The sequence below is a fragment of the Bos indicus genome, chromosome 15 (assembly GCF_029378745.1).
Source record: "Bos indicus isolate NIAB-ARS_2022 breed Sahiwal x Tharparkar chromosome 15, NIAB-ARS_B.indTharparkar_mat_pri_1.0, whole genome shotgun sequence".
NCBI lineage: Eukaryota > Metazoa > Chordata > Mammalia > Artiodactyla > Bovidae > Bos > Bos indicus.
In genome coordinates this window covers 63,697,409-63,723,419 of record NC_091774.1, presented here as the reverse complement: position 1 = coordinate 63,723,419, position 26,011 = coordinate 63,697,409, and the positions used below count along the sequence as shown (strand labels likewise).

Here is a 26,011-nt window from a genome sequence, read left to right as displayed (position 1 = left end):
AGCAAGCATACTGCATTTCCTTCAGTCCTCCACAGGGTCTGATGTATCACAGCCCCTCACTAAATGTAGTTAGCTGTATTTATTTGTCGGACACATTACTGACAGGACTCAGACCCCAAAGAGGTTGGAATAGAAGCTCCCCAGGTCAAGTAGGGGAAACCAGAAGCAGATCAAGCCTTGGGGAGAGCCCTGGGAACACTACTTTGTGTGGAGAAAGAGTTCTAAATTCTTCAGCCCACTCTTTCCTCATATCATTCTCCTCTTCCTCTTCCTTTCCTTATAAAAACATCTGAGTTTGTGTCCCAGGATAAGAGAAAAATGCGGGTCCTACCCAATTTAGTTCTTCCTCTACTGATCTGATTAGAATAAACAAGAGCCTCCTAGGACTTGTAAAAAAAAATCCTTACTCAGATCTTGGATGAATTATTGCTGAGAGGTTTTAATTGGCTGTGGTTGGCTTCTGACCTCTTGTACAGATTGATTTATGAGGTGAATTTGCAATCAACTGTTGGAAAAATTGATAGCTTGGTAACAGACAGAAGTTGCTATTTGAATAGGGCTTGGAAAATATTTATGCCATCTCAGCCCCCACCACAAACACCCACTTTCATATCTGAAGACAGCACTCCCTAGGAAACTGATGCCCTAAGCTAGCCTTATGTGTTCTGTTTATAAAATCAGATACATGTTGCTATTTTCAAATCTGTAGGGAGGAAAATATTCAGTTAATATGTAGGATTATCTGTTTTGCTTTTCCTATAATTGTTTTTAAGCCTCCTACACAATTTTACATATAAAAGTTTCTCTTTCAACACAAAGTGCTTGCTCTTCCCCCCGCCCCCCACTATTTTAGTGTATTTCATGTGGTTCTTTAGGAGACACGACTTCTTCTTGTGAATCACTCTCTCAGGATTTGGACAGATTTGGACACAGTCCCTCAGACTGCAGGACGGCAAGTCCTCTTTCTTTACATAGAGGAGGAAGTCAGATTTTGAGGGACTGTGTGAGGCAGAAGAGGCTGTGAGTCCATGCAAAGTGGTGCAATGACTCTGCATCAGTCTATGTGCCTGGCCCTAGATTCTTTTAGAAAGTGGGAGATCTGTGCTCAGGGATATTGCTCTCCAGTTCACATTTCTTCTAGGATGCAGGACACAGTTCAGATCCAACGAGCCATTCTTTGAAAATGGTTTAGAAATAAGTGAAGCATTTCCTTGCATGACTTCCTATAGCCTGTGTGCTACACTGATTCACATTGATTATCAGCCACCTGTTACCTTGTCCCTGTCTTCTTTAGCCAATAAGTTTCTATGTTCCCAGCACTTTGCTAGATACAGAATCAGAGGCTAATAACTTACTGTTAACTTTGTTCATTTATTCATTCATTCAGCAAGTCTTTGAGTGCCTACCATGAATAACCTCTGAGCAGGCATCTGGTATACAGTGGTGAACAAAACAGAGGTGGCTCTTAACTTCGCGGGGCATAGCTTCTTTGGGAAGGCAGACATGGAACAAATAAAACACATGCTAAAAAAGAAAAAGAGCAGGAGGCTGTGGGGAACAATAGCAGAAGATGCTGACTCTACACTTCATAGTTAAAGAAAGACTCCCCGAAGAGGTGACGTTTAAGCTGAGACCTGAAGAAAAAAGCCAGCCATGAGAAGAAGGGGAAAATCATTCCAAGCAGAAGGGACAGCCTGTGCAAAGGCCCTGCATCAGAGTAGGACTGAGCAGGTACAACAAAAGAACGAAAAAGGACCTGTGTGCATGGAGCATAGTGAGAAATGCAGAAAGATGGATGATAGATGATCAGAGACCAGTCATTTAAGGGCTATACAGCCCAAAAGTTAAGAAGTCTGGACTTTGTTCCCTGAGCAGTGGGAAGATGTATTCATCCTTACAGAACCTCACAAAGACACTACATTGAATTTCTGGCTAAAATAGCCTCTTGCCAGCCTTAAGCCAAATTAAATGAGGTCATGTCTTTTCAGGGAGAAGGCAATGGCACCTCACTCCAGTGTTCTTGCCTGGAGAATCCCAGGGATGGGGGGGCCTGGTGGGCTGCCGTCTATGGGGTCGCACAGAGTCGGACATGACTGAAGCGACTTAGCAGCAGCAGCAGCATGTCTTTTCAGAAAGTTTACTGTATTTCTTTTGGTGTGTGTTCAATCCCTATTATATACCATATATATATGCTAAGGTGCTAAGTCACTTCAGTCGTGTCCGATTCTGTGCGACCCCATAGACAGCAGCCCACCAGGCTCCCCTGTCTCTGGGATTCTCCAGGCAAGAACACTGGAGTGGGTTGCCATTTCCTTCTCCAATGCATGAAAGTGAAAAGTGAAAGTGAAGTCACTCAGTAGTGTCCGACCCTCAGCGACCCCATGGCCTGCAGCCTTCCAGGCTCCTCCATCCATGGGATTTTCCAGGCAAGAGTACTGGAGTGGGGTGCCATTGCCTTCTCCGCCATATATATATATGTATATATATATATATATTGCACAATTTAGATAGTACTTGCTTGTGTTCACAATGTATCTTGATTTTTAATGACTTCATATTATTTTAATTGGGATGTGCCATAATGGATCTAGCCTGGTTCCTGTTAGACATTTGAATCAAATAACATAGTAACAATATTAATAATTTAATGATAAATACATAACAACATACAGAACTTACACATTAATATTGGCACACAGACACCTTATTACTTTCTTGGGGAAAATTCCTAGGAATGAAATTGTTGGGCCAAAAGAATATGTTTACTTTTATGATTGAATCAAAAGCACCAGACTGGAAAATACCAATTTACATGCTCATGAGAGAAACTTGAGAGTAGCCATTTCAACAGTTTTCAAATGGTATGTATTGGGCTGTAGAGAAAATGAGGAGTTACTCATGTTCACTAGGGTTGGAATCCTGGGTCTCATAAGCTTCGTGTAGTACAGGTAGGTACACAAACCTTACCCTGAAAGACACTTTCTTCATCAGTAAAACAGGGGAGATAATAGTATTTGCTTCATAGGACTGATGCAAAGTTTAAGAGAAATCAAGTCTGGAAAATGCTTAACAAAGTACCTACCCAGAGTAAGCATTTATTACTCTCTCCCCCTCCCTTCCTCCCTCCCTCTCTCTCTTTCTCTCTCACACATAGATACACACACACACAATCTTATGTTATGTTGTGAATTTGGATACTCTTTTGAGCAAATAGTAAAAAGAAAATTCCAGTCTTTGTTATCACATCTTTTAGGCATGAATAAAGGGTTTTTCTACTTTCTCTTGCAAACGAGAGTGTAATTTCCATATTCAAAGGTGAAATTTTTCCCACATGGATATTTCCTTTCTAAAGAGAAGACAAATCATCTTTGCCTACCACTGTGCTTAGAGACTCGGAGAAGGCAATGGCACCCCACTCCAGTACTCTTGCCTGGAAAATCCCACGGACGGAGGAGCCTGGTAGGCTGCAGTCCGTGGGGTCTCGAAGAGTCGGACACGACTGAGCGACTTCACTTTCATTTTTCACCTTCATGCATTGGAGAAGGAAATGGCAACCCACTCCAGTGGTCTTGCCTGGAGAATCCCAGGGACGGCGGAGCCTGGTGGGCTGCCGTCTGTGGGGTCGCACAGAGTCGGACACGACTGAGGCGACTTAGCAGCAGCAGCAGCAGTGCTTAGAGACTATCTGTTTTGGGTTTGAACCTTTCACTATTTGCTCACGTTAAAAGGCGAAAAATGTGGCACAGAGTTAAGAGCCCCTAAAGACCTGGGTGGGAAGGCTAGTTCTTGTCACTTCCAGGCCCAAGCGTGGCCTTGGGCTGGTTGCTCACCCTCTCTGAGCCTCATTTCTTCCCACTGTAATATAGGTAATGCCACCTCTCAGTGTTATGAGGATTAAATCAGAGTAACACAAAGAAGGCCTCTTAATCTCTGCTGTGTAGGAGAGCAATAAATGTTGAATCCAAATCTCATATTTAGCTTCCAAGCAACAAGTACTGAAGATGTTAGGGGAAACTTCCTACGTTCATGAGAAAAGACATCTGCTCTTGAGTCTAGCTCAGTCTTTTATTCCTACGATGATCAACTGCTTCTTCCCTTTCATAGGCTGACTTATAACCAAGATAAGAAAACACAACTGATAAGGACACCGATGAATCTCCTGACACATCGCGGAGTTATTTGAATGGTTGGGTTGACCTGCCATCTTCCTCTTTTGTCAACCTAGAAAAACTCTGAAATGGCCAAGAGGTCCAAGGCAGCCAGTAGCCCAATGAACTGAAGAGTGGAAGGAATGCCTGAGTTCCTGGTGGTCCTGAAAGAGTGTCAACAAGCAAAGAACCACCGTTTCTCTAAAGTTTACTGTGGAAACCTCCATTCCAATTGGGAGTGATGGCCAGAATCAACTTGGGCACATACAGAGTTAATTTGAGGTGGCAGGCTAGGAAAAGGCCTATAAGAAAAAGCTTGGATCAGGACTTTAAAAATCATAACTCAAACCATGACTTTTTTGGAGATTTTTCTAATTAGGTTTTTCATTCTTGTAACTTCTAGAAAGCTGTACTTTCACACCCATAAACAGGTAGAAATTCTCAAATTCCAAGTTCTTAAGCTATTGGCTAGCACATGGGCTTTGAGACCAATTTATACCTGCAGCCCAGGTTGCTCTACCTTTTCCTGAAGTGTAACAACCATTTTGAACCTCTCTATCCATCTCTATTAGTGACAATTCCATTCTTTTACTTGCTGGAGCAGAAAACTTCAGGGTTCCTCTTGTCTCCTGGCTTTTTGTCTTATATTTTTTTCTTATATCCCTGCTCAGTCTGCTTGGAAATCCTATTTGCTATACCTTGAAAATATATCTAAGCCAATAAGACCCTTTTAAATGAATTATTATCATTGCTACCCCTTGGCTATAACCATCTCCTTCCTGATTATTACCATATTCCCATCATTGTTCGCCCTTGTTTCATCCTGATTATTTCAGTCTATTTTCAACACATCAGGAAGATGAACCTGTTTATCTGTCCACGACAGAAAATGTCAGAAACCTCCAGGGGACTTCCCTAGTGGTCCAGTGGTTGAGAATCTGTCATGTAATGCAGGGAGCTGGTTTTGAGGGACTGGTTGGAGGACTAAGATCACACATGTCTTGGGGCAACTAAGCCTCAGTGCAGCAACTACTGAGCCCACCTACACCCTCTGGAGAGAACTTAGACTTAATTTAGGTGTGGATTCCCATCCTGGCTCTGCCAGTTCAGGCATGGGTGGCCTGCCCATGTTCCCTCCATAACATCTGTCTCCTCATCAGAAGATGAGGGCTGTAAAAAGCGTTAGCCCAGAAAAATTTAAAACATCTTTAAGAAGATGTCTAGCACAGTTTTCAGTGAACCGTAATTATTATTTTTCTTGTCCCTAAGCTTCGAAATTTCTATCAAAAAGGACAATGACCTTTTGGAATACGTTCCCTTGTGAGCTTGTCTGGGACTTCCTGGACCATGAACCTGTCCCACTACATCATGTCAAATGAAGCTGGATTGTGAGATTTATATGAAGCTGGATTGTGAGACTTTTGTCCTCTTGGAACTATGGAATACACATTCTTAAATATATTCAGGACCAAGGATTCTAGGGAGAGGCTATGAGATCGAATGGAAGGGATAAAGTGAAGGCTTCTGATTATTTCCCAATTGTTACTTTTCATCCGGCCTTCCTTTATTTGTGTCCTCCCTCCCTACTCCTCAAAATTTGAAGGCTTATGAAAATGAGCTGAGAGATCAAGGAAAATATTTGATAGACTTAGATATATCATGTAGTATTTATAGATTCTTTCAAGTCTTCAACATTTAAAACTTGAGTTTACTGTTATTAGTAAAACATCCCTGGTTGATTCCTGTTGGCTCACTATATATATATATATATATGTATTACAGTTAGAACATGAGACAAAACCTTACATTAAAATGCTGACTATTCATTCAGCCTTTCAGATGTGGGTTCTTAGATGCTGATTTACAACTGCTTGAGTTGTAAGTTGACTTTTTACTAGCAAGTTCAAAGATCATCTCTCACTGCTTTTATTTTTTTATTTCATTAATTTACAATTATGAAGATGGAAAAATCAATAAAATACGGGTCTGTCTCTCAAGAAACTTTCATCTACCTACAATATGATCTGCTGAATCATAATAATCTATTGTTACAGATTGTCTTGATTTTTGTGATGTATTTGAATACTGTCCTCATTTAAGAATACTGGGAAACTTTTTATCTACCAAAGGAGCATGTGTGTGTTTGTGTGTGTGTGTGTGTGTGTATTCACTGCCCTCAAATCATTTTTTCGTGTTCTAGACAACCTTTTAAAAAAGTCCCTAAGTCCAGCTTAAGGTTTGGGAAGACATGTCCACTTCGGTTTCCTATGATGTTTTGTATTGCAGTATTATAGGCTAGATTATTAAAAGTTTCTTAGTTGTTTCCATAGTTTTGAAATGCAAAAGTCTTCTTATACCTTATGAATATTCTTTTATAAACTAATCCTTTTGTTCTTGGAAAATGTTTATAGTATAGATAAATAGACCCATAGGAGAACTTAAAGACTCTTAGTCTCTCACATAATGGAAAATATTTTATCCAGCTATGTTATTTATTATTTTATGAATTTTAATACTGTGTGCTTATTGATTTTAATTGCTTTTCTAGGTGATACACATAATTTGCAATGAATAAAAATTAGTTATTTTCTAAACTTTATTTCTCTTATTTATGTTTTATGTTTTGCTGCGTTGTACAGAACAAGGTTTTGCAAGCTCAGCACTGTTGATACTTTAGGCTGGAGAGTTCCCTGTTGGGGGGGCTGTCCTGTGCATTGTACCACGTTTACCAGCATCCCTGGCCTCTACCCACTAGACCAACAGTTTCCCCAAAGTTGTGACAACCAAAATTGGCTCCAGACATTGTCAAATGTCCCCTGGGAAGCAAAGTTGCCACCAGTGGAGACCCACCGGTCTAGAATATCCAAAACATTCTGTAAAGGTAGCAGTGATATGCGTATCCCTAGCTCGCTTCTGATTTTACAGAAAATAATGCTTCCATTATAATGTTTTTCCATTAAATATATCAGTTTAACATACGTAGTCTTTGTGAAGTGAAGGAAATAAAAATTTACCCTTAAATAAAATGTATATTTGTGATGAGTATTGATTGTTAATAATGTAGGATAAATTCTTTGCAATCAAAAAGAATTAGTACACTTCAGTAGACCCCTAAGGACCCTGTCAGCTCAGATGGTAAAGAATCTGCCTGCAGTGCAGGAAACCTGGGTTCAATCCCTGGTTCGGATAGATCCTCTGGAGAAGGGAATGACAGCTCACTCCAGTATTCTTGCCTGGAGAATTCCATGGACAGAGGAGACTGGTGGGCTATAGTCCATGGGACTGCAAAGAGTTGAACACAACTGAGCGACTTAACATTTTAGGACCAAGGCTGGGTGGGGAGTATGGGTGTGTGTGTGTGTGTGTGTGTGAGTGTGAAGGAGTTGGATAGGGAGTGTTTGTTGTGTAACTCTTGATTCTAGACACTTGATCACAAAAGCAGAAAAGAATCTGTGCTAAGAGAACACAGCCAAGGCTCTTGCACAGTGAAGGGAAGGAAACCAAATACTGGATTATTGCTATAATTGAGAAATAGCCCCCAGGTATTTTGAGTAAAGGAGTTCTTTAGCCACTCCATTCAAATGATAATTTATGGCTCTTTTTGTTTTTCTGAACTTATTTTATTAGGCTTCTGCTTTCAACATTTCAAATATAATAATGAAGCTGACAGTCCCTGTTATTCACTTCCAATGGCCTTGAGAAGTCTGCTTCTGTGACTAAGGTGATGATGGCAGACTTGGCGAGGAGCTGGAAGGTTCTAATCAAACCTTCAAAAATCGCCTAGAGTCGGGGCCGCAGACAGACCGCACAGGTGAGAGGAAGCATAAATTCTGCGCCTCTGCTGCTCAGACTCCACTTGGCCTGAAGGGCCTCCCTCTGTGGGGGGCTTGGAGGCCCCCTGGGCTGGCGGATTTATGTCAGCAAGCGCAGCGCAGTAGAAAGAGATTAAGAACACTTTCAAAGGGTGCGGGAGTGGGCTGCTCCTCCGGCTGAGCGATCTGGGACACAGAGCTCAGTCTGTGAGGACCTGGGCGGATGCCAGCGAAGGGAGTAGGGCAGGCCTGAGGAATGGAAGGCCACTGGCCAATTGGGTGTTGTGATAATTATATCCTTGTTTCCTTGAAGGTACCAGTGTCCTTGATTTTCCAGCTTCAAAGAGCGCTGCCTCTGAAGTGGGGGGACGTTCACACCTGCTTTGCCACAGTGATTTCTGCCTTCCTGGCTGCAGACTCAACAAGACAACAATAGTTCAACAATAGGACATTCTCAAGGCCATATTCATGCACTAGGCAAAGCTTCTTTCCCACCCTTTCTTCCTAAATGGAAAGGAAAAGGTTAGTGTACTCCGCGAGAATTCAGCAATGAATACAACAGAATAGTTTTACCTTAAATTTAGATACTTTGGAGGTTGTTGTAGTTGTTTAGTTGCTATGTCGTGTCTGACTGTGACCCCATGGACTGTAGCCTGCCAGGTTCCTCTGTCCGTGGAATTCTCCAGGCAATACTGGAGTGGGTTGCCATTTCCTTCTCCAGGGGATCTCCCCGACCCAAGGGCTGGACCCATGTCTCCTGCATTGCAAGCAGATTCTTTACCGTCTGAGCCACTAGGGAAGCTAGGCACTCTAAATCATCGCACGCACCTTCTTTATCCTCCCACCCTCTGATTCTCACCCCTCACAAAGGGACTATCACAGGAGCAGAAGTCTAGCAATAACTGGAGGTCTCAGTATACAATATACCGGGAATGTTTTGGTCTTTTCTTTTTCTCTATCTCATTCATCTTCAGAGAAGCTGTGCAAACGATATTTAAGAAGTATCAGCATAGTTCTACCTTCTATATTTTTCTTAAAGCATTTAGATTTCCACGAGACCTTTCAAGAGGAAAGTGATGTATTTATTTAGTTTTAATGGGACCCTGTTTGTCTACCAGGTGCAATGAACGGGATCTAGAAGTGGGATTTCCACTAAATATACATTTACTGCCTCCCACCTAATCTTTCCACCCATCATCTGAACCCTCCCATCATTCAATGTACAAATTTAAAACCATATTCTGATTAATAAATTCCCTTTGTTAAAGATGAGATGACTGGTTTCTGGCATGTAAAACTTTCCCAAGAAGTAGACTGGATATTACACATAACTCCCTAAATCCTGAGCTCTAATGTTTCTCTGCTGTTGCCATCAGTTCTGGAAACCAAACCTTCCTTCTCCATACAAAGGCGGGTGCTAGTCAAAACCTGGAAAGAAGAATGAGGGAAATACAGTCTATTTTTGAAAGTACTTCTTGTTCTGACCCTTGAGAGTGATAAACAGTGGTCCTGTATACAAAGTATTCCCGCTTTTTAACTTTTGCTCTGAGATGGTGCAAATAAATGCTGTTAAGTTGATGAGTTTACAACTTGGTGTTATGTAAGTAATTAGTCTTTCTTCGTTGAAACATGCAGTCAGTCAGTCTGTCCCTCTTCCTCCCTTCTTCTGCCCTACCCTTCCTTTATCTCCATTGTATTAAGAGTGTTTCACTTCCAAGGATCAGAAGTAATGACTGCTATGATACCTGGGGGCAGCAAAAGCTCTGTCCTTCAGTCTGCTCCTACCCGTCACTCGGGACCCTGGGATCCTGAGCTCTTGCTGTGATTTAATAATGAGACCCAATGGGGCAGCCCAGGTGCTGTATCTCATACCCTTGCCGATTGCCAAGGGAACATTTAATCTGTTGGCTTTATTCAGTTATGCTAGTCTGGCAAACATACCTGGAGCTATAAATTATTTAGATGTTTAATTTATTTGGTGTAGAAGGAACTCTCTTATACCTTAGTTATCTAATAGCAGATGAAAAAACACTTTGTTTGCAAATCATAAAAGCTTTAACAGACTTGTGCCTTAAAGAGTAAAAGAGACTTTCCTGACCTGAGAAGTGTAACAGGGATCCAAAAAGCATTGTTAACACATTATCCTCTAAGATAAAAATTATGGTATAAATTCCTCTGGATTAGAAGTGAAATGTGAAACAAATGCCTTCCATCAGATGCTAACAGACAACCAGTCTGAAGTGAATTCGAGTGTGAACTGCCAAGAGGGATCAGGAGGGGCACAGCAGGGTCCTTTGTCACAGTGCCCATCTCCTCTGTGACAATGTATATTCATTATAAGGACCCAAGGGAGGGGGATATTTTAAATTGTTGGAAATATGATATAACCTAAACCCTATTAGTATACAAAATTACCATCTAACAGTGAAACATATCATTGCTTTATTTATTCTTTGACTTTGCACCTAGCACATTTCATTAAATTAGAAACTCAGTACATGTTTCATTAAAATAGAAACAGATAGCACAAAGATATTATCTTATAGAGCAACCATTGTCACATCAGATAGGTCCCCCACCCTGTTTTACTCATTCTCTTGATGAAAAATGACTGATCTGAAGCAAAAATAAATTATAGCAACACAGAAATATAAACAATACAATAATAAATAATTACAATTAATAATATAATACTAAATATAATAATAAACAATGGGAGTACAGAAATTCTTTGTAAAATTTTTCTTTTATTATTGCTTTGTTTTCAAGTTACATCTTGAATCAGGGAGTATTATTGGGCTTTTGTTTACCATCATCCAAATATTTAAACAATTTTCCTTTCTCAGTAGGAAGCAGCAGAGTTTTTAGGTAAGAATGTGGTTTCTGCAGTAGCCTGAGTCTGAATTCTTCACTTTATTAGACGTGACATTGGAGAAATTATTTAACTTCTCTATGTCTCCATTGTCTAATCTGTAAATCAGGGACATTATCTTTCTCATAGAGTTCTTATGTAGTAAAGTACATAAAACAGCACCTCACCTTTAATAATGCTAAATTGCTGCTATTAGTCACTCACTAACGTGCTTTGGATTCATTTCTTCGTATTCATATAATAAACAATTCTATGAGGTAGTTATTATTCCGTTTTACTGGAAAAGCCATTTACTCCTGGATCCACAGTTAAGCACATCCAATTCACGTCTTTAAGTCCCTGTGGCGTTTCTGATTTCTGGAGCCGATTCTGAGACACAGATCTTGGTAACCGGAAGTATAAGGGGCGTGCTCGGGGGCGACATCTGTTGGCCGAGGGAGCAGATGCACGATTATGCAGCACCTGTGGCCGCAGCCAAGGCCACCCTACAGGAGCTCCAGCACAGGCCTGGCCCACCAGCGTTAAACCTCAGTGGGGCAAGAGGTTGGCTGTTTGGCGGAATCTGCCGTCCTTGGATGTAGGCTGCTCCGAACAGGGGTGTGGGTTTGGGCAGAGCAGCTCTCTTCAGCCAAGGGCTATCTCCAGAGAGGGTCTCAGTTGAAGGGGCGAGCAGCAGCCAATACTTGCAGCAGCTGGGGGTGTAAGCACTTGGGTCTTCAGGGAGGGGATCTGAGCAGGGGGTCAGGAGGGCCACACCTCTTCCGTCTTTGGAGGGTGCCCAAGGTCGTCTCATTGCCCATGGCGGTTCTTTTGCCCAGAATCTCTCAGACCCCGTTGGTGTTGGGGGAGTCTAGGAAGCATGTGGATGGACTGTCTTTGTGAACTCCACCAGGTGCTTGGTGACTTGAGATAGCACAGCTGCTGCCAACCAGCATCAGACCTGAGTAAATCACCCATAGGTCCTGGCTGCCCAAGTTTATAGTCTCCTTACAGCTGGCTATAGGACTGCTCATTTAAAAATGCTTAAATAAAACAAATTTTTAAAAATCCAATCTTCGAGCAAGCACTTCTTATGGTGTTTATGTCATGATCCATAGGCTAGAACTACAGACTTTTAAAACCGGAAGGGGCCGGAGAGATCCCATTCCTCCATTTGGGTTGGCTTGGCGGGGAGTGATTTAGTCAAGGTCACACAGCAAGTTAACTGTTACACACAATGGGATTGGGACCATGAGCATGAAAATTGATATTCTCAAGTAGAGGTTAGCTGTTTGCCAAAGAAATTATAAAAACAAATTCTTGGCTGAAAACTTGAAAGGATAGGTTTGGAATGTTATCTTAATGCACACTGCAATCTTGAAGTTTCTTGTCATATCCTAGATAAAGCACTGTGTTTATATTTTACCCATTTCCATGCAAAATGGCTTCTAAAACTCAATGCCAAGAATTCTCACTGACACTGTGTGGTTCACGTTTCATTGACTGTATTTTGTTATTTTACTATTTTACAATTAAAACCATCCTCTACTCCTAGCACTACAGTTTTTCTCTATGTAATTGATACAATACCATAAATACTATGTGGTATTGGCAATCTTTGAAGAATGAATTTTAAGTTTGAGAGTGGAGTCTTATCTTAAAATTACTTTCAGAAAACGTATCAGACACACAGAGCTGTCAGGTTTAAAACTGTACCACCAACTTTATGTTAACTTATTATCTCAATATTCTCTGGCACATGGATACACTTACAATCACAAAGATTAGTGCTTAGCCAAAAAAAAAAATTTTTTTTTTAAGTTTTCATTACCTCCTCAGTACACTACCTGGTTGGAGTTAGACGTTTAAAAATCCCATATGATTGTTCAGCTCTTCAGCAATGTTAACCCTTAAATTTTCAGCAGAAAACCTACTGAACAGTATTTGATGACTAGGAATAGTAAGAGTTTAGAGTTGAGGTTCAGAGCACAGACTGCCAATCCATACTGCCTGAGGTCAAAGCCTAGTTCTACCAGCTGTGTAACTTTGGGCAGGTTATTTAACCTCTATAAAATGGGAATAATATTTGTACTTGGTTTTTGGGTTTCTTGTAAGGATTATATGAGATAATACATGTAAAGGGCCTAGAATGGTGCCTATATACAACAGTGCTCAGTTGATGCTCTGTCATTTAGAATTGCTTTTTAAACTATAGAGGATTAAGCCTTTTACAAGGAAGGTTAAAGATGCAGATTTGAAGACTAGATACATCTAAGTGATCCTGTTCAGTTTTTGATGCTTACAATGGAGCTCCTAGGTGAAACAGAATTATAAGCCTCGTTAAGACTCTAAAGATTTATTCCACAGCCTGATGTACATAATTTATGAAGCAGTAAATTCCCAGCTTTTAACTGTAAGACATTTGATTCTGGAAATCCAAAAACCATGTTCTAATAGTGAGCTCTAAAAATCATTCTCAATGTAACTCCATGAAAGCAGTGACTGCCAACCTTGTTCACCAGTGCATGCCCAGCCTTTTACATACTGGCATTAGTACGAATTTAGTATGTGTAGAATGACTGACCAATTGACTATAAAAGGTAATGCCCTTTAATTCATAGAATTTTAGAGTTAGAGGGGGTCACCTGCTAATGGAGTCATAAATAAGGAATCTGAGGATAAATGACTTAGAACTAATTAAACAATTAGCTGTGTAGAAGCAGGATCCAAGATGTTGACTCCAAGCCTTGGACACTCAAACAAGTAATTTCCTTCTGCAGATTTTTGCTAAATGTATTCCTAGAAACACCAGTCTCTTGGGATAGTCACGGAGTAGAGTGGAAGGAGTTGTACTGTGGGCAAAACTTTGGGGAAGTGTGGGGTTAAACTAATTAAATTGTGAATTTCAGCATTCTGGAGAAGGTTTGGCTATAAAACCCCTTAGAAATGAGGATCTTTTGGAATTGATGGTCCATGAAACACATGGGAGAAGACTGGCCAGTAGGTTTCAATAAATACTGATCATGCCCTGACTACATGCATCATGATAGAAACTATACAAAAAGTTACGGCGAGTTAGACTCCAAAGAGGTCCTGGGGCATTTCTGGGAGTGGAGCAGGGTCAGAGAAGTGGCAAGGGCAAGAGAGAATTATAAAAAGGCATGCATAATTTCAGTCTATGTCTGAATTTGGGAACAACCATGAGAAAGGCTCAAATAAAAATGCTACAGGGATTCAAAGTTGAGAGTGCCATGGAAGAAACAGCATTTGAGATGAATCTTGAAAGATGGATGTGAGTTTCTTCAGTAAATGTGTGCTAGTTTTTGTTTATCTGAAACGAACTTTATTTTACTCTCATTATGAAATGTGGCTTTTCTGGATGTGCAATGGATAGTTATTTCTCTTCAACACTTTGAATAATTATTCCACAGACTCCCTGCATCCACTATAACTCTTGATAAGCCTGACAGTCTAATTGTTAGTCCTTTGCAGTCCTTTTCTCTGCAGGTTGCTTTTAAGATTTTCTCAGTGTCTCTGGAGTTCCCCAGTTGCCTTATAACACATCTAAGGCATAAATTTCCTTTTTAATTTATCTTTCTAGGGATGTACTGTATTTCGAAAGCCTAGGTCTTTCTATTGGTTCTGAAAAATTCTCAGCTATCTTTGTTTCAGATATTATTATATTATCCAGCCTCTCTACTCTCTACTTTCAAACCTGCAATTAAAATTTTAATTATTAGGTTATTAAATTATTAGAACATCTCATTCTATCTTCCATATCTTTAAATTTCTTTTTTTTTTTAAATTTTTTTGCCAAACATCAAAATGAATCAAAATAAATTTCTCTTTATTTTCCATTCCTTTTTTCCTGTGCTACATTTTGAATGTTTTCTTCAAATATTCTTGAATTCACCAATTATCTCTTCAGATATTTAACATGTTCATTAAATGTTTACTTTCAACCATTTTATTTTGTCTCTTTTTTATTCTTTTCCAAATCATCTTTTGTTGTTTTCTTATCTTTGGTTTTCCACTTCTTATTTATTTAAATTTGTCAAATGTAGACATTCTATGTTAGTAAGTCAACAGAATGTAGTGGGAAGAGTGCAGACTCTAGAACCAACTGTCTGAATCCAGATTGTAGCTCTACCACTAAAGCTACCCAGGTGGTGCTAGTGGTAAAGAACCCACCTGCCAATGCAGGAGACATAAGAGACATGAGTGCGATCCCTGGGTCAGAAAGATCACCTGGAGCAGGGCATGGCAACCCACTTCAATATTCTTGCCTGGAGAATCCCATGGACAGATGGGTGGGCTACAGTCTATGGGGTTGCAAAGAGTTGGCCATGACTGAAGCGACTTAGCATACACACACCATTTAAGAAAAGTTGACCCGGAATAAATTACTTAGTCTCCCTGTGCCTCAGTTTTTTCCTTTATAAAATGGGGATAACAGTAGTACTTGCTTCATAGTGTTGTTATGGGAATTAAATAAGTTAAAATTGGGAAAAAAACTTTACAACAGAGCTAGCACTTAACTGAAGAAGTGAAGTGAAGTTGCTCAGTCATGTCCGACTCTTACCGACCCTATGGACTGTAGCCTACCAGGCTCCTCCATCTATGGGATTTTCCAGGCAAGAACACTGGAGTGGGGTGCTGTTTCCTTCTCCAGGGATCTTCCCAACCCAGGGATCGAACCTGGGCCTCCCGAATTGTAGACAGACGCTTTTACCGTCTGAGCCACCAGGGAAGCCAGCACTTAATAATTGCTCTAAACTACATTCATAAATGAAAATATACATCCAAATTTCTCGGGGTCTAAACTAGATGCTTGTTTTTCCAGTGACTCACTCTCTCTTGGTGGTCTGCCTCCTTCTGTGCTTGGTGATCTTGGATTCAAACTCATACCTGGTGACTCTTGGCTTTCCCACTGAGTATTTGATTCTGTTGGGAACAGAAGGAAAACACCAACCTGAGAACATACTTCACCCTTTTTGGAGGGTCCTGGCCTAAGGAGGAAGTGTCAGGCTCTTGGCTTCCCGTTCTTCTGATGCTTTCGGGTTCATGCTGTGCCGCAATGGTTCCAGCCCTTAGGATAACCCAGTATTCTTATTTTCTTAGCCCTCTTGGTTCCCAGTTCTGGTTTCAGCTCATATTTGAGGATAAGAGCTGTCCCTGGACAATGACTTTACTACTTACAAGCCCAACAGTCCATTTAAAAAGTGATCCAGGAAATTCCCTGGTGGTCCAATAATTAGCACAGCACTTTCACTGCCATGGCCTGAGTTCATTCTCTGGTTGGGAAACTGAGATCCTGCAAGCCATGTAGCAAAGAAAAACAACAACAACAACAACAGAGAAACAAACAAAAAATCCAGTTCTTTTGTACTTGGAAGGGCTTCTGAGTATCTAGTTATCTATACTGCCAGAAATTACCTCCTGCTTCGAATCAGTCAGCATAGGTTACCTTATGCTGCAGCAAAAAACAATCTCCGGTGGCTTAGAAAGACAAAGGTTTGTTTCTTTTTATGCTACACATCCATCCCAAGTCAGTCCCGTCTCTGCTCCATGGGATCCGTACTCAGGGATTCAGACTGATGGGGCTTTGATTCTCTGGAAGAACATCAATCCTGTAATGGGAGCGAGAAAATACGGTGACTCATACTCCAGTTGTTATGGGCTTCCATCTGGAAGTGACCCACATCATTCACTTTTAATTAGTCAAGGCAAGTTCCCCCCGGCCACACCTAACTCCAAGGAGGTGCCTAGGAAGGAGAACTGGAAATATCAGTGAACATCACTCACAATTACTACACGCTTTTTACACCTAATATTATAAACATCCTTATCATACGGGCTGCCCTGGTGGCTTAGTGGTAAAGAATCCATCTGCAATGCAGGAGACATGGGTTCAATCCCTGGGTCAGGAAGATCCCTTGGAGAAGGAAATGGCAACCCACTCCAGTATTCTTGCCTGGAAAATCCTGTGGAAGAGAAGCCTGGTGGGCTACAGTCCATGGGGTAGCAAAGAGTCAGGACACAACTTAGCAACTGGCCAACAAGAGTTCTTATATGGATCTGCTAACTAATCTTTAAAAATATTATTATGAAGCTCTGCAACTAAAGAATGTAAAAATATTATAATGTGTGTGTGCTCAGTCACTCAGTCCTGTCCAATTCTTTGCAACCCCATGGATTGTAGCCCACCAGGCTTCTCTATCCATGGGATTTCCCAGGCAAGAATACTGAAGTGGGTTGCCATGCCCTCTTCCAGGGGATCTTCCAGACCCAGAGATCGAACCCACGTCTTCTGCATTGGCAGGCAGATTCTTTACCACTGACCCACCAGGGAAGCCCCAAACATAACATTTATTTTAAAGAGATGATGAAGGATGTTCTGGAGAGAGAGGGCAGAGGGAGGATGTCTTTGAGAACTGATGAGTCTGCAAGAAGAAATTCCCTGTCAGGAAAAAGTGCAGAATCATCTAGAGGGGATTCATCCTCTGCCTCCTGGCAGGGTCTGGAAGGTCAGCATCTGGTGGGGAGGGGCTGCACATGTTCCCAGGGAGGCTGGACCCCAGCTCCCCTGGAGTCCCTCCTGAGCCCCAGGGGAAGTACAGAAGTACCTGGTCGGCCTGGATCAGAGGGCAGGGATTTGACTTATCAGCAATTAGAGCAGGTCTTAGCATGTGGTTAGGTGTTCAATAAATATTTGTTAAGTAAATGAATGATGATGATAAGGTCAGGCCTTGGTGTTGCATAAAAACCTGGACTTCTGCATGAGCCTGTGGATTGCAGAGAGGGAGGTGGCTACCTTTCTCATAGACTAGGCAGGATGGGGACTTGGAGTTAGAATTAGGCTGATTTGGCTTCCCCAGTGGGTTAGCCCTAAAGAATCTGCCTGCAATGTAGGAGATGTAGGAGACGTGGGTTTGATCCCTGGGTTGGGAAGATCCCCTGGAGGAGGAAATAGCAACCTACTCCAGTATTCTTGCCTGAAAAATTCCACGGACAGCAGAGCCTGGAGGGCTACAGTCCATGGGGTTGCAGAGTTGGACACGACTGAAGGACTGAGCACAAGCATGAAGGAAAATAATAGCAACATCTTGCACACTTGTTAGGCATTTTTTAAAACTATTTCCCTGAATCCTTTGTAATGTGTTATGTAATATATCATATTTGTAAATGTAACTTATTTGCAAATAAACAATAGATATTTATTGACTACTGGATAAAGAATTTTCAGCACATTACTCATGAACAGGGTGAAGTGAAGTGAAGTGAAAGTTGTTCAGTCATGTCTGACTCTTTGTGACCCCATGGACTATACAGTCCATGGAATTCACCAGGCCAGAATACTGGAGTGGGTAGCCGTTCCCTTCTCCAGGGGATCTTCCCAACCTAGGAATTGAACCCAGGTCTCCCACATTGCAGGTGGATTCTTTACCAGTTGAGCCACCAGGGAAGCCCCACTCATGAACAGGGTAAGAGCTGTAATTCTCAAAGTGAAGGTACAAAGCTTCAGACATGCTTCCCAAGGGCAGCCTTGGGTGTGAGTCTAGTCTGTGGTAAACCAACAGGCGCCCCGCTGGTCTTACCCAGGCTTTGAGGCCTCAGGTCGCAGTAGAGAGGGTTAGGGGATGAATATAGCAAACCTGGGTTCTACTCTTAGCCCTGCCACTACATTGTCTCAGGTAAATCCTTCCATCTCTTCTGTAAAACAAGTGTTGGGTTCAATGGTCCCTAAGACAAGTTTGAAGTTCAGCCTATATGCACTGGGTCTGGCCATTCCAATCATCCCCAACTGGCTCAGGTATCTACTATCCGCTGCTTAAATGTTTTGAATGTCATCCCTACTCTCAAGTCTTTGCCATGTGAGGACAAGTTTCTCTCAGGTTTGCAGCAGACAGAGGTAACCTGGCTTGTCAGAAACAGAAGAATTGCAGGAACCCATCCAAAACATTAGCTTATCCTGATTATAAATATTACTCCTGATGATTCCAGGAGCAATTGCTACGTGTCATATAAAACTGACTTCTTATCACTGACTCTGTGCTTCAATTTTCCATTCTCTAACCTCCTCTAAATTTTTTCTTTCTCCCTTTACTATAAAGTAATATTTTCCTTGGCTTCAAAATATGTGACACCTTCCCCATAGTTGTGGAAATAATGGGAGGCTTGAGCCCAGAGCATCTGAGGTTCTCTCATGGAGCCTCACTGTTGCCCCTTGGGAGAAATCAAAACACGAAAAGAAGGCGCTGCTGTAGCCAGACAGCCAAAGAGTAGTTTGCATTCTTTCATCTCCCCGTATCTTTGCCAATATTGTTTCCTCTGCCTGAAAAGTCCTCTCTACACCCTTTCTTCGGGTAAGTTTCTATCCACTCTTCAATGTCCTCAGTCTATGGTTATTTTTTCCATAACATTTGCATACCTTGATATTACAGAACTTAGCACTCTGTAGTATAAGTACTATTTGTAAGTCAACTTCCCAACTTGGAGAATCTACACCGTCTGGAAAACCTGTGTTCATTTTTTCTTTTTCTTTTTTTTTTAATTGGAGGATAATTACTTTACAAGTTTTGTTGCTTTCTGCCATACAACAATGTGAATCAGCCATAAATATATATTTGTGTGTGTGTGTGTGTGTGTCTGTGTATCTCCTCCCTCTTGAGCCTCCCCCACCACCCAACCCATCCCTCTCTTCTTCACAGAGCTCGGGGCTGGGCTCCCTATGTTATATAGCAGCCATCTATTTTTTAAAAATTTACTTATTGTACATATTTTGGGCTGTGCTGGGTCCTCATTGCTGCGTGGGCTTTTCTGTGGCTGTGGTGAGAGTTCCTCTCTGGTTGCAGTGCGTGGGCCTCTCACTGTGGTGGTTGCTCTTGTGGAGCACGGGCTGTAGGGTATGCGAGCTTAAGCAGTTGCTGCATGTGGACTTGGTAGCTGTGGCTCCCAGGCTCTAGCACACAGGCTCAATAGTTGTAGTGCTCAGGCCTAGTGCTCAGCAGCGGGTGAGGTCTTCCTGGATCAGGGATGAAACCCGAGTCTCCTGCGCTGGCAAGCAGATTCTTTCCCACTTAGCCCCCAGGGAAGCTCCTGCTCTCTCTTTCACACACAGCAATGCTACTCTCACAATTTGTCCCATCCTCTTCTTCCCCCTCTGTGTTCACAAACTCATTCTCTACATCTGCATCTTTATTCCTCCCCTGAAAATAGGTTCATTGGTACCATTTTTCTAGATTCCATATATGTGCGTTAATATGCAATATTTCGGAGAAGACAATGGCACCCCACTCCAGTACTCTTGCCTGGAAAATCCCATGGACGGAGAAGCCTGGTGGGCTGAAGTCCATGGGGTTGCTAAGAGTCAGACGTGACTGAGCGACCTCACTTTTCACTTTCATGCATTGGAGAAGGAAATGGCAACCCACTCCAGTGTTCTTGCCTGGAGAATCCCAGGGACGGGGAGCCTGGTGGGCTGCTGTCTACGGGGTTGCACAGAGTCAGACACGACTGAAGAGACTTAGCAGCAGCAGCAGCAGCATGCAATATTTACTTTTCTCTTTCTGACTTCATTCTGTATAACAGGCTCCAGGTTCATCCACCTCAGTTCAACTGACTCACATTCGTTCCTTTTTATGATTGAATAATATTCCGTTGTATACATGTATCATAACTTCTCTATCCATTCATCTGTTGATGGACATCTAGTTTGTTTTCATGTTCTGGCTATTGTAAAGAGTGCTGTAATGAACATTGGGGTACATGTGAAAATCTGTGTTCTAATATCTAGCATGATACTCTCCCTTTTATTTCTTTACAGTAGACACAGTCTTATCACCTATGCTCCTTTGGTCAGCCAGTCCGGGTCATAACATTGCCAGAACACAAAAGCAATGGCAGAAAGGGAGCCCAGAACAGAATACGCAACATACACTGCAGGACCCGTGCAACTCAGCTCACCAGCTGGAAGCAGCCACAGTACTGTGTTAAGAACGCTCAGAAAAGCTCCTTTGCTCTAGATCTCATTGGCTGACAGCAACTGATGACCCTCAAAAACTGGGACACCCACTGCAATTTTATTTTGGAAAATATCTCAGATATAAGTAGTGTTATAATGAATTGGTTTTGAAGGGGGTACCACTAAATATTAAAATTATTTCCTGGTATTTGATTCTCAGAGGTTCTATACCTGTCAACAGTAAATCTCCTTTATTTAAATTACCTTGACAGGCTTTTTGTTCCTGTGCCACCAGGCAGTCCTGTGCAAACAGTATGCCACCTGTATTAGTGTTCTCCAGAGAGGACCAAAAAGATGTCCGTGTATACACAGAAAGAGATTGTAATGAATAGGCTCACATGATTATGAAGACTGGCAAGTCCAAAGTCTGCAGGGGTGGTAGGCCATATGCTGGAGACCCAGGGAAGAACTGCAGTTTGAGTCCAAAGGCAGTCTGGTAGCAGAATTCCATCTTCCTTGGGCATGGTCAGTCTTTTCTCTATTGAGATCTTCAACTCAGTGGTAGAGACCCATGTAATCTTTTTTGAGACCTACCCACGTTATAAAGGGTTAGCTGCTTTATTCAAAGATTTAAATATTATTCTCAGTTCAGTTCAGTTCAGTTCAGTCACTCAGTCATGTCAGACTCTTTGCGACCCCATGAATTGCAGCACGCCAGGCCTCCCTGTCCATCACCAACTCCCGGAGTTCACTCAGACTCAAGTCCATTGAGTCAGTGATGCCATCCAGCCATCTCATTCTCTGGCTTCCCCTTCTCCTCCTGCCCCCAATCCCTCCCAGCATCAGAGTCTTTTCCAATGAGTCAGCTCTTTGCATGAGGTGGTCAAAGTACTGGAGTTTCAGCTTTAGCATCATTCCTTCCAAAGAAATCCCAGGGCTGATCTCCTTCAGAATGGACTGGTTGGATCTCCTTGCAGTCCAAGGGACTCTCAAGAGTCTTCTCCAACACCACAGTTCAAAAGCATCAATTCTTTGGCGCTCAGCCTTCTTCACAGTCCAACTCTCACATCCATACATGACCACAGGAAAAACCATAGCCTTGACTAGACGGACCTTTGTTGGCAAACTAATGTCTCTGCTTTTGAATATGCTATCTAGGCTGGTCATAACTTTCCTTCCAAGGAGTAAGCATCTTTTAATTTCATGGCTGCAATCACTATCTGCAGTGATTTTGGAGCCCAGAAAAATAAAGTCTGACACTGTTTCCACTGTTTCCCCATCTATTTCCCATGAAGTGATGGGACCGGATGCCATGATCTTCATTTTCTGAATGTTGAGCTTTAAGCCAACTTTTTCACTCTCCACTTTCACTTTCACAAGAGGCTTTTTAGTTCCTCTTCACTTTCTGCCATAAGGGTGGTGTCATCTGCATATCTGAGGTTATTGATATTTCTCCCGGCAATCTTGATTCCAGCTTGTGTTTCTTCCAGTCCAGCGTTTCTCATGATGTACTCTGCATATAAATTAAATAAGCAGGATGACAATATACAAGCTTGACGTACTCCTTTTCCTATTTGGAACCAGTCTGTTGTTCCATGTTCAGTTCTAACTGTTGCTTCCTGATCTGCATATAGGTTTCTCAAGAGGCAGATCAGGTGGTCTGGTATTCCCATCTCTTTCAGAATTTTCCACAGTTTATTGTGATCCACACAGTCAAAGGCTTTGGCATAGTCAATAAAGCAGAAGTAGATGTTTTTCTGGAACTCTCTTGCTTTTTCCATGTCACAGAAACATCTAGAATGATGTTGACCAAATATCTAGGTACTGTGGCCTAACCAAGTTGACACAGAAAATTAACCATCACACCCCCTCACATTCAATCGTTAGCAATGTGCCTTGAGGACCACATTGCCTATGACTGAAGCCACATCCAGGCTTAACAGGAAAGCACACTCTTATAAACTAGTGATGTCTGCTCTGAGCACAGAAGGGAAGAGAGGCAGCCTGGGTCACATATTTCCTATTCCTACAACAGAAGTTTGGTTTGTATTTATTGAATGAGCAAGTGACAAATCTTGTCCATTTTGCCATTCAACCTCGGACAAGCCTCGATTCAAGATGTGTTTAAATTGAATTGTTTGACATCAATCAGGCAAGCTGACCAAATTCTCATGCTCCCTGTGTATACGCACAAGAATGCTCCCAGCAGCTTCATTATCAACATCTCCAAACTAGAAATAACCCTGAGAGTTCATCAATGGTACATGGCTAAATGAAAAACATTGTGCTATAATAAACACGAACTATAACTACATACAACCTGGATGACTCTTACAAGCACGAGGTTGAGCAAAAGAACAAAAAGAACAAGGCCTTAATTCCATTTATCAAGTTCCAACACATAAAATTAAACTCTGTTCTATGTAGATGCATACTTAGGTGCTAAATAATTGTCTTAAAAAACAAAGCTATGATTCCCATAAAATGTCTGATAGTGGTTATCTCTAGGAGCATGAGAGATGCTGTGAGGAGAGAATTCACAATATTACACTTCTTGATTTGGGTTTTAACTTTAAAACTACACGTTAAAATGCTTTTTTGTATGAGTGTTAAACATTCAAAAAGTTTAATTCTTCCCCCTAAGGTTCCCTTATGCCAATTCCTAAAAAAAAAAAAAAAAGAAGAAGAAGAAGAAGAAAAAGAAACAGGCTGGTGTAGAATTAAAAGAAAACTCAGCTACAATTAGCGGCAGTTCAGGCCTATAGGGGGCGCTCTCATGCCCTCCAGGGATCCTCAATTACCTCAAACAGGAAGAGACTACCCTTATAGCTCTCCTACATCTCCCACAGGCAAGTGTTGCCTACTTCACTGTCCAACGGGAAGGAAAAAACCTCTCTCCCTGAAGGATTGTGCAGCCAATCCCAGACTGGAGCAGTCCAACCAATGAGAAGCTTCCATGCTTTGACTCCCAGCTTCCTCCCTCCCAAGTCTCCCCTTTCCCCTATAAAAGCTAGTTTCCCTTCTTTGTTCCCTGGGTTTGCCTACAGTCTTCCATAATTTAATACTCTGAGTTGCAATTCCTCTGGCTATTACCGAAAAAACTCACTTTTGCTGATAAAATAACTGGTGAAAAGTGAAAGTCGCTCAGTCATGTCCGACTCTTTGTGACCCATGGACTATACAGTCCTTGGAATTCTCCAGGCCAGGATACTGGAGTGGGTAGCCTTTCCCTTCTCCAGAGGATCTTTCCAACCCAGGGATTGAACCCAGGTCTTCCGCATTGCAGGAGGATTCTCTACCAGCTAAACCACCAGGGAAGCCCCAAATAACTGGTGCTATTATATTATTAAAGCTGACACAGGGAACCCCAAGAAGCTGACCCAATCCCTGTTTAGCCCCTGGCCAAAGAGACCAGTGCATTCACTCTCCAAACTACTTCCCCACTGGTGTCTACTATAGAGCTTTTTCTGTTTTGCTTCTTTCCCCAGAACAAATGTCTCCATTTTAGTAATGATTAGATTTACAATATAACAAATTCAACAGTTGAAAGTCCTAAAATTCATCCTCAGTGAAACTTGCAAAGCAGCTGCAAAAAAGATGAATGTCACTCATGGGATCAAAAGCCTAGAAGGATTTCGTGGAAAAGTTTAGCAATATGTGCATGCATGGCCTATTCTAAGCTGAAGGCTCTGTCAAAGGATAGTGGCCCCCTATCTCACCATGAGCTGAAAGTGCCTGGGATAACTGCCCTTTGGAAAGCTGCTGGTTCCTATGCAGAAATCTTGCTACAAAGGACAGGTTCTCATGATCCACCTTCTAGGATCCTAGGCTGAAAATTCAGAGTTGAGCTTCCAGAAAGTTAGAGAAAAGGCAAGGTGATTTTAAGGGCAGGTGCTTGAGGTTTACTTTCTTCATAGCTTTCAGTACTTAGAAACTTGCCGTTAAATATGCTTTCTTCCCTCTGGAAAACAGATTTCCCCTCTCTCTCACCTCTGCCTGGGGAATAACAAATTTCATATGGAAACCTGAAAACCCAAAGAGAAATATGCAATGCTTCAGACACCTCGTGTCGGACTGGCTGTCACAGACCCTGGTTTGGGTCAGGCTGTTTAAGCTTCTTTGGAACAAGCATTTATCTACTGCGGGGTCATTTTATAGATCCATTAAATCTACATTTTCTCTTGGGCTCCTTTCCTCAGCTCCCCTCAACCCTGCTCTAGTCACACACTCTAAAAACCCCCTTAAGCCCCAGAAATAAATCTCTATAAACTGCCAAGCGTTCAATCAGGCTTTTACTGTATCTCTTTGCAATTAGAATAAATTTACTGCTTGGAGAGATGGGGGGAAATATGCAAGGTACTCCTTGGATAAATACACCGCAGTGAGAAAAGTAGAGACTCTGTGAAAGTTATCTCGGTGAATTCAACAAGAATCAAGGTCACTGGAGCTGCTACATACCAGGGAATGTTAATTAATGGGCCTGCAGCTGGTGGTACCACTTGGCTGCTCTGCTCCAGCTGCTTGCTCCATATTTCTCTCGTTTGTAGGACCATTCTTGGATCAAATCCCATCTCTTTTTTTCCTCCAAGTACAAAAAGTACATAAGTCTATCCTGGAAGGATGCCAGCCTTTCAGAGAACTGAGTAAAGTGTTGTTTCTTGGCTATTTTTATCTCCTTTTTAAAGAGAGGTCATGCTATCACCTCTGGAGCTGGATTACTTGTAATCGGGCGTTCAAGCTGTGGTCTGAGGTCACCACTCTGGCACCATCCACGCGGAGGTGTCCTGAAGTCGGAGAGCAGCGACCGGCACTTGTAACTTCCCCTCAAACAAAAGCGGAAAGCACCTGAAAAGATGCACCTATCTCCTTCACTGCACAGTCTGCATTTTAAGCCAGGCTGAAGGCAAGGTGAAAACACAACCCAAGGCACTCGATGTTTCTGAGATGAAGAGGGAGAGAGAAAGAAACAGGAGAAAAAGAAGAGAGTGACAGAAGAGGCAGAAAGTATTTCCAGGGTAGTTAATATCATTTGAATCTGCTGGGAAGCCTTAAATGAGACCAGGCATGTAAACCACTTAGCTGGACACAGGCAGCTATTGTTAATTAAAATAACAGTTCAGATTTGAGGTAGAACAGACGTGTTCAACACGAACTAGGGGCTGCACTGGCTTGGGACTGTATTTAGGCAGTGCGTTATTCTGGTTAAACCTGGACTTTGGAGTCAGAAAGATCTGGT

At 42.0% G+C, this 26,011-nt stretch overlaps 1 long non-coding RNA gene across 3 annotated transcripts in view; it reads right to left on the bottom strand.

The window, feature by feature from the left end:
- Positions 1-10,379: 10,379 nt before the first annotated feature.
- The window catches only part of LOC109569904 (uncharacterized), a 53,225-nt gene continuing 37,593 nt past the window's right edge, over positions 10,380-26,011 (bottom strand). For 2 of the 3 annotated variants that reach the window (XR_011570902.1, XR_011570901.1), the window contains one exon: positions 10,380-16,441. This is a non-coding gene — a long non-coding RNA (uncharacterized lncRNA). The remainder of the gene's footprint in view (positions 16,442-26,011) is intronic. The other variant, XR_002182383.2, reaches the window with a different exon arrangement.